General features: G+C 38.8%; 1 protein-coding gene across 9 annotated transcripts in view; it reads right to left on the reverse strand.

Moving 5' to 3' along the window:
* Nucleotides 1-15,325, reverse strand: part of eIF5 (eukaryotic translation initiation factor 5) — a 228,662-nt gene that overhangs the window by 146,070 nt on the left and 67,267 nt on the right. For all 9 annotated transcript variants that reach the window (XM_067081265.1, XM_067081260.1, XM_067081259.1 and 6 more), the window contains one exon: nucleotides 1,166-1,271. The gene's annotated coding sequence lies outside the window, so the exon portion shown is untranslated. The remainder of the gene's footprint in view (nucleotides 1-1,165; nucleotides 1,272-15,325) is intronic.

The raw sequence follows: 15,325 nt of genomic DNA on the forward strand, positions 1-15,325 counted from the left end.
TAATTACCCACGTAGTGGGTAAAAGCTATGGGGATGTAGTTCGGGCTGGAAGGTGACCAGGGGCTAATTCAGGTGTTCAGGGAGTGTATTGCAATACTAGTCTTAACTGCATTTGACAGCAAGGCTTGACAACCAGGAAGCATAGTATAAAAAAAACTGTTAATCAACACACCAATTCCCACACTTAGCAAAATACTGTTGCCCAACTCTAACAAGCACAAGCAATGAAGAATTATCACAATTCAAGGTAAGAAAAAATTTTAAAAAACACTTTCTAAGCAGTACTGGCATAATCAAAAGAACCTTGAACACAAGCGTGAATATGAATGTAATATTGTCATTTTTCAAAATAACCCCAGAACCAGAAAACAGGTATAAATAGTAACTCACTGATGAGAATCAAGCAAGAATACAGTGCATAAAATAAAAATTGCAACTACTAGCAAATACTATTGAAGTCTATCCAATACCACAGTAATATGAAACCAGCCTATTATGAGAACTCAATGAGCAATGCTGAAAATGGAAGACTAAATAAAATTACTTATGGAAGCAAATGGAAGACAGTACAAGTACTCACAGCACCACTCAGGGGCAAGTGATGCTACCAGCCCAGAAGGCAAAACACAATAATAAAGCCAAAAAATGAACAAATCACTACAAACCATCATCATCATCATCATAAAGAATAAGCAAAATTTAATGAAGGAACAAATGAACATGGATGGAACAATACAAAAAGCAAAATACTGTGCTGTATAGCTAAAAGTGAAAGAGCAACTCAATTCATTGAACACAAACAATGAAGCACAGAAGAATGCACCCTTGAGGGAATACTGTATTGTTAAGGGTTGGTGTATGCATTGCATTGTGGGGCTTTGTCTTTCTTTCAAGATCGAACAAGTTGGTAATACTGGAGGGCTATTTTCCAAGTAATACCAATTGTGATTAGTGGGTTCATAATAAACAAGTTTGATAATGGAAATTCGTTCTCATACATTTCAAAAAATCATCATCACTTTAATTTCTTATCCATATAAATAAAAACATTTACCAACTAAGAATTCATTTGTCCTTATCTGAAAAATATCAGGTTAAATATTTATGTTAAAAGATACATGGGCAAATATATGCAATTCAAAACAAGTGAAAAAGAAACACTTACCTAATATCAAGGGGAGAGTCTGGAGCGCACGCACACATAGACTGTATCAGTAGGCCTTCCAACGGCTCTACTTCCAATAAACAATTCTTGGGGGATATTTGTCCCTCTGAGAGAAAAGAAAAAACTTATATTATGTAATTGTTCCTTACTAATGAAAGTGGCAATAAAAAAATTCATGTTCAGTTCTCCAAGCAGTTACAATAACAATACCTGATAATCTTAGGCTAGTTAAAACTGCATTCACCGTGATGTCTTATTTAAACTGACACATTGAAATATATGTATTATGATGAAATCCACCGCTCCTCTGTTACTCCAAGCAATAAATCAAGCATAGACACTGCCCTCCCTCCCTACATACATATGAATGAGTCACATTCCAAATCACCATTCATATCTTGAATTGTTTGTATGTTGGCCTTCACGCCTATTTGAAGGTCTTCATGCCTATTTACATAGAGTTTGATAAAAGTCAATAGGGTACTGAACATTTTTTATCGCAAAACACAATACACTACTATACACTATATACAATACTGTATTTTATAGAGCACAGTAATTTATTAATACAAATGATACATAAACCCTAAATAAATTGTGATGATAATACAGCTGTTTCTTACAGAACACAGTTTTAATTTACAGTCACATTTGTTCATATTTCTGAATGTTCGTAAGGAGGGTAGTGTCTGTCCTCAGTAGTTAGTCAGCTACAGTGGGTTGAGAGGGGTATGAGAATAGCAAAGTACAGTAGCCTTATAATACTTGTTGAAAATTGGAAAGGTATTTAGGTACAGTAGCCTTATAATACTTGTTGAAAATTGGAAAGGTATTTAGAAAGTGAAAGTACAGGCATTCTCTGAGTTATGACGGAGACCTGTTTCTACAGCTTCTTGTAGGTTGGATTTCGGTGTAATTCAAATCTTAATAATAATAATAATAATAATAATAGTAATACTATATTCTTTATTTCAGCTCTCAAAATCTAGTTACACGCATTCTCTGAGTTATGATGGAGATCTGTTTCTACAGTTTCATGTAGGTTGGATTTTGGTGTAATTCAAATCTTAATAATAATAGTAGTAATAATACTATATTCTTTATTTCAGCTCACACAATCTAGTTACACAAGGTAAAATAATAAAAATGATAACTGGCAATAAAAACGTACTTATCAAGAAAGTTTATAAAATTGAAACAAAAATTAAGAATTCTTAGCATTGTAAGATCAGGTCCATCGTAATTCGGGGACAGTCTGTTGTCTGCTATGGGAAAATTTAGAGCTCATGGTAATGAAACTGGATGCTCATACACTAGAGACAGACCAGTAACTTTGTTGAGCAGGCCTCAAACAAATCTCATTTCATAGGTAAATAAATCACTTGAAATTCTCATGATGTTATTTCCCAAAATCACCAACCCATAATTTTTATTAAACATTGTCATTCTGTCTTTACTCAATTTTCAATTCTTTATCATACTTCAATAAAGTAAAGGTATTCAGCTTCAAAATGACATCAAAACTAGCTTTATACAGGCAGTCCCCAGCTTACAGCAGGAGTTCAGTTCCTGGTGGCACATCATAAGCCAAACTCACTGTAACCCGAAGCATCATAATTATATTGGGAATAAATAGCACTTACAGCTCCGTTAATGGCATAAATCCACTTACGGTGCCAAAAAATTGGGGTGATCCTTAATAGACAGATCCCCTCATGAGAGGATCTAAAACAGGTTTTGGGTGGCGGATGGATCCCCTCAGAGGGCTTGGAGGAGGACTTTTTAACAGCTCGAGATGAGCAGCAGAAGTTCAAGCGAGGTCTGGAGTAAGCCCTTTGTCTGCTACTACGAAAGGGCTGTGGCTGGAGAGGAGAGACCGTCTTGGCGCCAAAGGCGGTCATCTCCTTAGGGCATCTAGTAGACTGGGCCAAGAGGTACTGTGTTGACTTCTTTTGAAGGTCCGACATGATTTCTTGTACTGTGGATTGTGGAAACAGGTGTAGATGGTCAAGGGGAGAGAAGAGAAGCGCCAACTTCCGCAAAGAAGTAACCCTCTTGGTGGTGTATGAATACCAAAGCTCTCTCTTCTTGAGCACCCCCACAGCAAAGAGAGGCCAACTCCTGTGAGCCATCTGTAAAGCTCTTACCTGTAGGAGAGAGAACCAAGCCAGTCTGCGACACAATCCTCGGGTAAATCTGCAGTCCTTAATTTTTATGTGGAAGGGCTCCCAAAGACCATTCCAAGAAACTCAGGACTTTAAAAACTTTAAAAAGGTTCTTGAGGAGATGGTCCAGTTCTGTTGTGGAAGGAGGAAAACACCACTTTGAGCCAACCCTCAAATGCAAAAGCACCATATTAGACCTTCAGGATTAATCAAAAAATCAGCCTGCAGAGAAGTCAAATCAGAAAACTAGTGAGCAAAAATCTCAGCATGGCAGCATAAGATGGAGGCTGAGACTCCCAATGGAAGGAGCTAATCAATCCATGGCACCCTGATAAGGCTGAGACTCCCAAGGAAGGAGCTTCTCCCATGGCATATGATAAGTACCTCCTTCGAGACAGCCTGGAAGGAGGAAAACTGAAGGAGGCCCTCCCCTGCTCTCTTCTCAGAGAGCCAACCCTCAACGTCAGTTATGACTTTCCTCGCTGAGGAAGAAAGCACCATATTAGGAAGCCTACTGGAGTCGACAGGCTGGTTGCTCATTAAAAATGCTGAAGCTGGTTCTGCTGGCGAGGAGAAATCAGAAAACTAGTGAGCAAAAATCTCAGCATGGCAGCATAAGATGGAGGAGGAGTGTCCTGGTCTACTTCCTCTTCCACATCCAATGACACCAGGGACAAAGACAAGTCTGCTGGAGGTTGAAGTGTCGATGGAGCCTTCTTGAGCAAGCTCAAAATACTGTCCAGTTGGCATTCCATGGGAGCCAACGATGGATCAACAACTGCGGGCGGCTGAGTACCTGAGGCAGGCGTCTGAGTACCTGAGGCAGGTGTCTGAAGAGGAGGAGGCAGTTGTACAGACGGTGGTGGCGGGCACTTGGTAGCTGGCACCGCAAACACTGGATCTGGCGCCACACGCTCAAAAGCTGACACTGGACAGTTGGGTGCTATTGGGCGCTCGGATGCTCTCGGGTGTATGCTCTCAGGCACTAGTGGGCGCTCGGACACTAATGGGAGGAACTGCTGGATGCTCAAAAGATGACAGATTCTTGGACAATTAGGAGCGAACCTTTTGCAGGGCACCAGAGGAGAGCATGACACATCTACTGCATGCCCTTTCAGTGGCCATGATTCGTCCGTAAAACGCCACTGGCGCCTGGGACTGGACTCCTCAGAACTAGAAGAAAGACGATGCACTTCCATAGAGATACCTTTCCAATGGCTCTCTCTTGCAACCTGGGATGCAACAACAGGTCCGACTGAAGGGGCGACTACCCGTGGGCAGACCTCACTGACCTCCCTTGGGCTACCAGTATGACTTCCCAAGTCTAGGGGAGTATGAGAGTGACTTTTGCCTAAGAGAATCAGTGGGACAAGCAGCCACCGCCTCCACCAACACTTCACTTGCACTTTTATCACTTATCTTGTCCATTAGGACTCTCACTGAAGACCCCAACTGGGCCACATTACACAATATCAGATTAAATTTCTGTTCAAATCTCGACTCGAGGCAGGCAATGGGATTGGGTTCGGAAGTGTGGGAGCCAGGTAAAGGAGAGGGTGGTTGAGTCAGAGGACTGGGAATGGGGGACATGATAGACACAGGCTCAGACACAAGAGGAACAATATCATCCGAAGACTTGGTAGAATTCTGGCCAGCTAAAGTCTCACTTTTATCGGCTCTAAAAGCCGCCTTCCTTTGCCTGTCTCTTTCCAATTTAGCTAAATGTGACCTCAAATTATTTCAGTTTTTGTTATCCCAGTCTTTACATTCCTCCCTTTAGTATGAAAAAGTTGGTTTGTATGAATTACTATTTGATTTTTCTTTTTTTATTATATTTGCTTTTTGTGTGGGTGTTTGTGTATGGCTGATTAATCTTTTATTTTTCTTTTTTTACTTGCAGTTTGCTTAGTGGGTTAACAGAGTGAGGAGCTCCCCTTCACCTTACCTGATAAGAAGAAAGGAATCAAAGAAAGAAAATTAACAGAGTAGTTGAAAATAGAGGAAGGGATAAAGCACAGAACTGATAAGGAACATAGGGAGACAACACAAAGCTGCCAGATTGCAGAAACAAAACCATTTGGTAAGGCTGCTCTTCTCCCTGTTCCTCCATATACGACACTAAACCCCAAAGGGTGCTGATCTCGACACACCTGCAGCAAATAAAGTTTGCCACCAGTTGGAAAGGAACAAAACTAGGTGTTGATCTCTCCAGTGTGAAGATGGATAGTGACGAAATCCTAAACTGGCTGATGTTGAGCTAGCTGACTCCCAATCTGAAGGAGAAGACTCAAAGACCATAGGTGGGAGAAACCTGAAGTACTGGGGTTTTAGTGATAGTTGTGGGAGGACTGTGGATTAAGGTCGATGAGAAGATTAGTGTTCTTGAATTAGGTTAGAGTTCTTTTAGGTGGCTGTGGTAATATTTGGTTAAGGGTCTTTTCATAGAAGGGCGTGGGAACTACAGGATTAAGACCGAGTACAATAAATTTTGATGAACTATAGTGATAAGGTTAGGCAAGTTCCTGTTCGGTAGATTGAGATTTATGAATCATAAGTTTTTTTATGGCCATTGTAGTATTAGGGTAATAAGTTAGGTTAAGAAAAGTCGAGTTTCATTTAATAACCTCCAAATCTGTTCCCATCATACTGAACCAATTGTATACTAAAAGAAAAAGGCCCTATACTATAATCTGTGCAAAGGGTATATAGGTCGTAAGAAGCCTTTGTCAATCATGTATTGATGAACTTGAGTCGGACATAGTACACAAGTCACCTATCAACAAAGTCTAAATCGTGAAAAAATTGTCTCCAATTGTGAAAATATGCCAATAATCTGTAAAGTCGGCCACAAAGAACCTAACACTGACTAAATGTGCCGAAAAGGCTACCAAGAACAAGAATACTTCACCAATTGGGCGAAAACCATCAACCGAAAAAGCAAAAAATTCCAAAATGAGCTGCTTCTTACAACTGGTCTACAGTCATAAGTTGGCAGAAACAAACTGAAGCTCTTTGCTGAATGGTTCCTCTCCTTCCCTAAAGTGGGCAGGGCTAGTCACCAACCCAATTCAAAAGTAGCGCTACTGTGAATTTCAAAATTTTACCTGCCGTGCAAGTTGAAATTAACAGCTACGCAATTACTGTACTTGGTAAGTTACTTATATAAAAATAGATATTCTAGATTTTTTAAAAATACAGTAATGCTTAAATTCAATTATCCAGAGAAGAGAACAGTGCCAAGGGACCGTCAGATAATGGCCAAAAACAAATAAGGGCAACTAATAAAATCTGGGGTGTTCTAGGGCAACTCCATTCCCTTCCTCACCTAAAATGTCAATGCCACATAACTGTTTTAAAAATATTCAATATGCTTATAAACAACACCAATCACAGTTTAAACTGAAAACTTTAAGCAAAAGGCAATATCTACCTTTCTTCCACATATTTTAACAAAACATACTGCATAAATAAACCTAGAAAAAAATGTAACCTTTCTTTTTCTCTCTTGTAAATGAGACAATTCAGTAAGTAGGTGCCTACCTGTGTTTACCCACAGCCTACCATGGTTTTGTGAATAATAATGTATTTTTATACAGCAACTTTCTTACCAGTTGTTACCATATTGTATTACCATACACAAGAAACAAATGTGTGTGTGAACTACTGACCTAGGCTAGGTGTCACACTCACTATATCCATTTGCATAAGTGAAATACACTATTACAGCTGCATTTAAGATAATGAAACTGATACCTTACTTGATGAATCCATTTATACTACTACATCAAGTTATATCATCATCATCATCATACAATGTATAAAAAACTGATCACCCAGCATGTTTTCTCTATCAGAATCAGCTGATTGAGCCTACAAGCAAAGACTTAAGAGAATAATTTTTTCGTTGCTAAAAGAAACAAATGTAGTATTACATACTGGAATTTCTATTTTCATTTTGGTACATAAATGTAAAACGGGTAAACAAAGGTAAACTACACACTTTATGTTTAAGTAAAATCCCTCAAAATCATAAAACTTCCCAATTCATTTGTTCCAGTCATACTCAGTATTTTTATGTCAATTCTTTGGTAAGTGGTTGTTACTTATAAGAGATGATTATGAACTGTTACTTAAGCCATAAGTTTGGTAATCTTGTTTGAAAGCCTAGCCTAGTACAATCTACCAAGAAATAAATTTGTTCGCTAAGTAAAGACTATAATGGAAACTGTTTGAGTAAAACACCCTATGTTAACATCTTTAGTACATATAGGTGTGCTTTATTCTTGATAGTCCTTTTCTATAATTTTTTTTCTGCTTTGCACAAGCTCTGACATATGCCATTTTGTTTGCTTGTCTTAAATATATACAGAAGCATGTTCTGGTGACCCTCCTAGCAACAGCACAGCAGTTCTAGGTATGCATTTGTTTGAACTATCTAGTACCAATTCAATGAAGTACAAATACGCTTGAATAAGAAAAGGGAAATCCATGGAATTCTCTTCAGTGTGTTAATCTTTCATATGAACTCCAGTCTGCTTCAACTCACTTCCCCTTTGGGAGGGATGGGGATGGTGTATTTTGAATGTATTACAAGTGTATGGGCAAATGGTCACTGCCATAAATATAAAATTTAGGCAAAGGCCAAGTACCAGGACCTATGAGGTCACTCAGCACTGATACACAAATTGAGTAAAAAGGTTTTACAGGTGTAACAGGAGGAAAACCTCGCAGTTGCACTATGAAACAACTGTTACGAGAAGGTGGAAAGTAAGATGGAAGAGAATATGAATCTAAGTACAGTAACAGTAACGAAAAGGGGTTGCAGCTGGGGGCCAAAGGGACACTGCAACGAATCTTAAGTCATACTACAGTGCACCATGAGAGGTGCACTGATGGTACTATACCACTACGGGGGAAAAGGAACTGTGTATATATCATACCCTGTTGGTGATCTGCCGTTCAATAAAACTTTATCATCACTGTCAGGCAACTGCTCAATAATGTTACCCCATTTATCACATACATTACCAACCCCAACCGCCCCACCAAAAGCGTTTTGCATTAAAATCACCCATTAATGTGAATGGGGATGTCAGTTGGTCAATTAAGTGTTGAAGGTTAGAAAACTCTAACTGCTAGTTGTTACCAGACATATCATAGAGGTGATCTTACAATCTAGACTGCAGATACACTATGAATTTGTACAGCATAAGCCTAAAGTACTGCAATGGTGCATTTTACTGATTTACTTGCCTCGCCTCCTAGACCTCTGTCACGTGGTTTGGGGGAGATCTGTAAATATTATAATTCAAACTATGGTTATGTAACTTGACCCTAATTTTTTGTTTCTTGGAGACATATTACTCTTGCCTCTGACTCCTTGATTAGTGTTTTTACTTGTTCAGCACTTGAAACAATACCATGACATTTCCACTGTATGAGTGACATTTTTGTTAAAAGTTTTTTAAGAGTCCTTTTCCTTATTAGATTTGTTCCTTTGGACATTGAATTTGTGGGTGATCTATGGATCTGTGGCTTTCCATTAGTACCTTTATTATTTTCTCTTTTGCCATTTACTTCAGGATGAGGATGATCTTTGCTTTGGTGCTTTTGATACTCAAGGCACTGGACTCCTTTGGTCTCACTGAAGAGCCAGCACAGCTCTCATTAGGCTCAGGATTACTTTTTTTTTTTTTTTGCTGTAGGGAAATGGAGGAGGGGAGGATGATGAGGTTCTCCCTCTCTTCCATACTTTAATTTTCTTAAAGCAGAGAATCTATCTGATACTTCTTGTATTGTGGCAGATAGTTAAGACAAGGGCAGATTCTCTTCACCAGCTGGTGATGTTTCTACTTAGGAGGTAACTGATCTTATTTTGAGGAGTGTGCTCTTGACTTGCAAGGCTGAGTACCTGACCTAGAGAACTGGGCCTCTACTACATGGTATGGAGCAACTGCTACATGGGCCACTTGATAGTGCACAGGAAGGTTTGAATAATGCTCCCTTAGCTGATACTTGTAGCACTTAATATTAGAAATTGTGTAGCTAAACCTGTACAGGTTCATCATCTGCTTTCTTTGACTGGGATGCATTATTATGGAGTGATCAAGTTTGTCAAAAAATCTTGGCAAAGTCAAATTGAATGGAGAGCATTTTGATGCCCAATTCTGTGATTCTTATTACTGTTTGGTATAAGGGAATCATCGATGAACTTTAGGCAATAAAGGAAGGCATTGAGGCACTTAACACAATTCAGTGCATATGACACAGAAAGGAGGGAGTTAGAATGACTGGACATTAAAAATGTGATATCAAACTCAGTGGCTTATGCAGCTATAGGCAGAAGGGACAATGCAAACACCCTTTAGTAATGCTTACTGTCTAGTCGATCAGCTGTGATATTGTAATCTTCCATGATTTTCTTGAAGCTCTTCATAAATTGGATAGGTTGGTATGATTTTGAGAGAGAGAGCTTTTGCTTTTTTAGCTTTACTGCTGGCATATGACAGCATGTTTGAAGACTTTTTGTAATATCATTATTTGTTATTCATCATTTTTTTCGCGTCATGTCAAGAGATGGCTGCCACTTGGGCTGATCAGTGCAGCTGGATCCTTTAACCAAATACTTTATAAAGATGTGCATTGCTCTGAAAGGCAATAACAATTTTGTTCTTGAAATAAGGGATCTCATTACTTACGGGCCAATGCCACTACTTGCTGAATCAACTATACCAATTAGTTCATTTTTACTCTGTCCATAGTCTTCAATGTCTGATAACACCATGGCATGGGATTCATCAGCAAATAAAGATATCTATGAGCTTGGCAGGATGTTATCATTAACAACAACGATTATCATAAAATTTCTGGATCTTCGCTTGCACATGAAAATCAACGATTCTCTTAATCATCCCATTGTTTTCCTTAGCTTGGTCTTCAAATTTGATAGTATTCATTACACTCTGATCTGCAGTATTTCAGCTGTTATTCTGATGGTTCAGCTAGAGTTTGGCAATGTTGACCTTAAATCTTTAGTTTTGCTCTAATAAAAAAATGACAAATTTTAAAAGTAATTTGTATTTTTCCTAACATACAAGCCCTCAATCTTTACACAAGAAATTTACTTTCAGCACAAGCTGGAGCCTGGCCATTAAACTAAATACATGGTGGATCCTGCCCAGGGGATGTTTACATTTTGGACAGGATCAGATGAAGCATGTGGAGACATTGACAGAATCTTCTCAAATGAGACTGAGATCTTGCCTGAATGGCAAAAGGTGAGGAACATCTACTGCCAGAAGTGGTAACTTGGGAAAACATTCCCTTTAGGGCCACCAAGGAGCCATCAAAATTATCCTTTAGTCCAAAGAATTTTTGTAACTTGTAGAGTACTTCCCTCATATCAGCTAACAGATACTGGCATGGGGAACTATAAACTGGGAATTTTGTGCTATAGGCAGCTTCAAACAGATCAATGTTTAGGGCTCCCCAAAGGTTCTATGGTTCTACAATTTCTGAGACCTGTGGATGAAGAGATCATTATGATAGAACTTGGTCTTTCCTGCTGAGTTGGTCTGCAATAACTGTTTCTCCCTGGGAAAAATTGAGGTAAAAGAATGATGTTCCTTGACTCTGACCATTGGAGAAGCATCTCTGCTAGTCCCGAACAGATCTCTTGATTTTGTGCCTCCCTGCTTCCTTATGTAGGATAGAGAAGTTGAACAGTCAGTGTAGACTGTGATCATCTTGCCTCTAACAATGTTCTGCTTGCATAAGATCCTTCCACACTGCTAAAATCAGTGTGCTCTCCTCTGCAGTCCAACTCCCTGGCATTTCGATGTTTCTTAGAATAGCTCCCCAACCTGCCTCCAACAATGTGAGGTTCGAGCTTTTGAGATCTAGAGGCAGACCCATCACTAGTCTCGAACAATCTCCCCACCAACATCGAAAAGCCAAAGGCTCTAAAGGAACTACTACTACTGGAGCTTGAACAATCTCCCCACCAACAACGAAAAGCCAAAGGCTCTGAAGGAACTACTACTACTGGAGCTTTAACAATCTCCCCACCAACAACGAAAAGCCAAAGGCTCTGAAGGAACTACTACTACTGGAGCCGAGTCTGGAAGATGAAACCAGTCCCAAGGGTTCTTTAGGTAAAACTGAAATGATCTCATTCTTAGATACGCCATGTTGACAAAATTCTCTAAAAAAAAAAAAAAAAAAGGCTGTCCCCCAATAGAGACAGCAACTCCTTGGCTGAAGGCTATTCTAAGGGTAAAATTCTCTCAACTATGATAGAAAATTGTCTCTCAGTCTTGCTTTTGGAAAACTGAAGAGAGAGTATTGACCTTCATCCACAGATAAAACTGATTGGGTTGGAATAAGCACAGACTTCAGACATTGATCAAAATGCCCAGCCCCAAGGCTAGACATATAGGATAATCCTTCGCACTCAAAATCACCTGAAACAAATAGGCAAAAACCAACAGTTGTCCTAGTAGGAGAGAACTGATAACAAGCAGATGATTCCATCCCGGTAAATTATAGAACTTTGATTTGGCAGATCATCCCATCAAAGACAAAGTGTAGATACTGCCTTCACAGAAACCATCCAATCACCTTTAAGGATGACTGAAGGATTGCACTGAATGACTCCATCGAAGAGAGAGTAAATGGACAAACTTGGTGAGACTGGAAACATCCAACTGGCCTTCAGCCCCCTTGAGGCCTTGGGAACAAGAAAGTGTCAATGGTAAAACCTTGGTGTCTTGTCTAAGATTAGTTTGATTGCCTTCTAGTGTTACAACCATGAAGCTGCAAGTGTCATCTGGTGATGTAGGGCATCCTCAACTCCAGAACTTTCCTGAGAATTGCAAAAGGAAGAAAGACACATCCAGATTATACCAATCTTGAAGCGTTACATCAACTGCCCAAGTCTCAGGCTCTGGAATGGGGGGCACAATGGTTTGGAAGCTTTGCTTTGAGGGCCATTACAAACAAGTTGCCTATAGGAGACCTCCAAAATTTCCGCACGTCTTGACATGCTTAAGATGAAGAGACCATTTGGTTGTTAAACCTGATCTTTCCCACTTAACTGATCTGCCATGACATTGGCCTTCACCAGAAAGAACTGGGGAACAAGAACAATGTTCCAGGCTTGTGTCCACAAATGAAGCTCTTGAGCTAACTGGAATGGAGCACAGAGCCCAACTTCATTCCTCCTTGCTTCTTGATGTACACTAGAGATGTGTTGTCTGAGATGGTAGCGACAATTTTGTCCCTAACCATAAGTTCCCACAACTGAAAACTCTTCTTGATCGCTAGCAATTCCAAGTTGTTGCTGTGATGCAGCTGATGATTCCTGAGTGAAGTCCCAACCTTCTATGGAAGCATCAGAAAACTATATGAGGTCTACACTCCTCACCTGAAGACTTATCCTGACAGAAACCATAAGAACTCGTTCCACCACTCTGAAGGTTTCCCATAGGAATGTCGAGAAGGGACTTTGGTTGAAAAGACCTGTCTCAAATTTAGCATGGATAAACTGGACTGGTTTCATCCTCAACCGGGCCAGTACTACATTTCTCGAGGGAGGTCATGTGACTAAAGAGAGAGAGAGCCATTTCTTGGCTGCTAGGGGCCCTAAGGGTCGAAGTCTTGCTGGCAGAGACAGAAAATTGTTGACTCGTTTATCAGAGAGAGAGAGAGAGAGAGAGAGAAAAAAAAAGAAAAAAAAAAAAAAAAAAAAAAGAGAGAGAGAGAGAGAGAGAGAGAGGTCGGTGTCTATCCACAATCCTAGGTACGTGATTGACTATGATGGAGACAGAACCAACTTCTTGTGATTTACATGAATCTCCCAAGTTTCTTGTAATCCGAAGACTGTCCTCTGCAATTAAAATCCCTTCGAAAGACCTGGCCAAGACAGGCAGTTGTCTAAGTATACGATAATTTGGATGCCTAACATATGACATCATTCCCCCAACGGAGCCATAACTTGCATAAAAACCTACAGAGCTGTGTTTAGTCCAAAGCAAATATCCTTGAATTGAAAAACTCTGTCTTGAATTGAAAAACTCTGTCTTCAAAAACAAATCAGATAAACTTTTGGGACAAGAGGGTGAATGGGATGTGTAAGTAGGCATTTTGAATGTTTAGAAATTGTCCAGTCATTCTGCTGAATGGAGCCTAGAACTCTCAAAAAAAAAAAAAAAAAAAAAAAAAAAAAATAATGGGGTCAGATGTATAGACTTGTTTGGATGGGAAACATCAAGGACTAGCCTACAAAACCATGAAGCCTTGAGAACAAGGAGAAGATGGTTGTAAAATCCTGGAGACATATCTGACACTTGCTCTATTGCAAAATCAGGAAATTTTCCTGATGATGCAAAAAGGGAAAGCTCACTGAAGAGTAGAGAGTGGTAGAAGAAATTTGGACAGAATCACCTAACCCTCCCTCAGTACCTTCATCATCCAGGGATCTTGTCCCTACATCCTGCCATACATGAGAAAAGTGGGTCAGACAGTTCCCGAGTGCGTGTAACATGTGCAGTGATCTTCAAATTTCAAATTATCAAAACTGAGTTAATGACAGTCCAACTGTTTGATATCTAGATAAGCACAAGTGTTATTGCTCATAAAAAAAATTTAGATGAGTTTATAGATAATTTTGTTCATTGCTTTTATTGCCCTGTGAGCAACAAATCGCAAAATTTATATTTTTTTAATCCCATTTAGTTTTAAATAACTGATATACTTGCGTTATCAACGAAAACTTCTCCATTTTCTTTGTTGGAATCATATCTCTCGAGGAAAAGAAAGTGTACGATCAGAGTAACTTTCTCATTTTTATTTTTAGTACTCATCAAAGTTGTACCACAAATATACCAAACTACATAATTTACATACAATGTTCTGTATTTCTTGACTTATTTTTGTTGTTCTGTATTTCTTGACTTATTTTTAAAGTAAAATAACCACAATATGTAAATCAACATGCTGTATAAAGGTATATGCAAATGAATAGCACTCTTCCTCCCCACCATTCAGTACATGAAATATATGTTATTATAAGTTAAATTATTTACAAGACTATTTTTTTGATGAATGGTAAAAATAAGATAATTGTCATGTTTTAATTAGGATATCTTTACAGGGTGTCTATTCACAAAAATAAAAATATTTAAGTAGATGGTAACATTCCCCTACGGTGCATCACAAACCCATTTTGCATCACTTGTAGTGACGCAGTGTATGTATGTAATGAGTCATGCCACAGGTTTCCAGCCCATTTCCAAGTACAGTTTTTTCTCACCATAATGCGAGCAAAGAAAAAGAAAAGTATTGTAAGAGAAAGCTATAAAAATGTTTACAGCATGCACTACAGGAACTGAAAAGCTTTACAAAAGGAATCTTAAATGTGCCACTGGAACAAATAGCAAGTCTCTGTTGGAGAAATGCCTGGAAGCACATTTCATCTGATTATTTTGTAATTATCAGGGGATGTTTCTCATATGAAGAAATACTTAAAAAAAAAAAAAGCTTTCTACCAACAAGTTTCATAGTTATTACAAAATAAACAATATTTTTTTTTTTTTTTGCTGTTTTCTAAAACTTACACCCCAGAAGAGTAAAGAAACATCTCAAAGAAGGCTGAACAGATTTCAATAAAAAACTTCCAGAGCATGTAGTATAACTATATATCTTTAATCACACATAAGAAAAAGTGTTTTTTGACGGCAACTTTTTTCATGCATATTTGTGAAAAATTTTGAGTTCTTTTCAAATGGAAAATTTATAAACATAAGAGGTTCAATTTTGTGGTTTCCTATGGCAGGAATTTTGAATATTAGTTGTTTAATAAGAGGTAAAACTTTGAAGTAAATCCCTCCATTTATAAGGTCACAATGCTCACATGCACTATATTGGGCAATTCCTATGGCACAGCCACCCTTCTTAATGGCAAATCTACTCAATCAATCCTTGCCATCTTTTCAAG

This window comes from Macrobrachium rosenbergii, chromosome 37, assembly GCF_040412425.1.
Source record: "Macrobrachium rosenbergii isolate ZJJX-2024 chromosome 37, ASM4041242v1, whole genome shotgun sequence".
Classification (NCBI taxonomy): Eukaryota; Metazoa; Arthropoda; class Malacostraca; order Decapoda; family Palaemonidae; genus Macrobrachium; species Macrobrachium rosenbergii.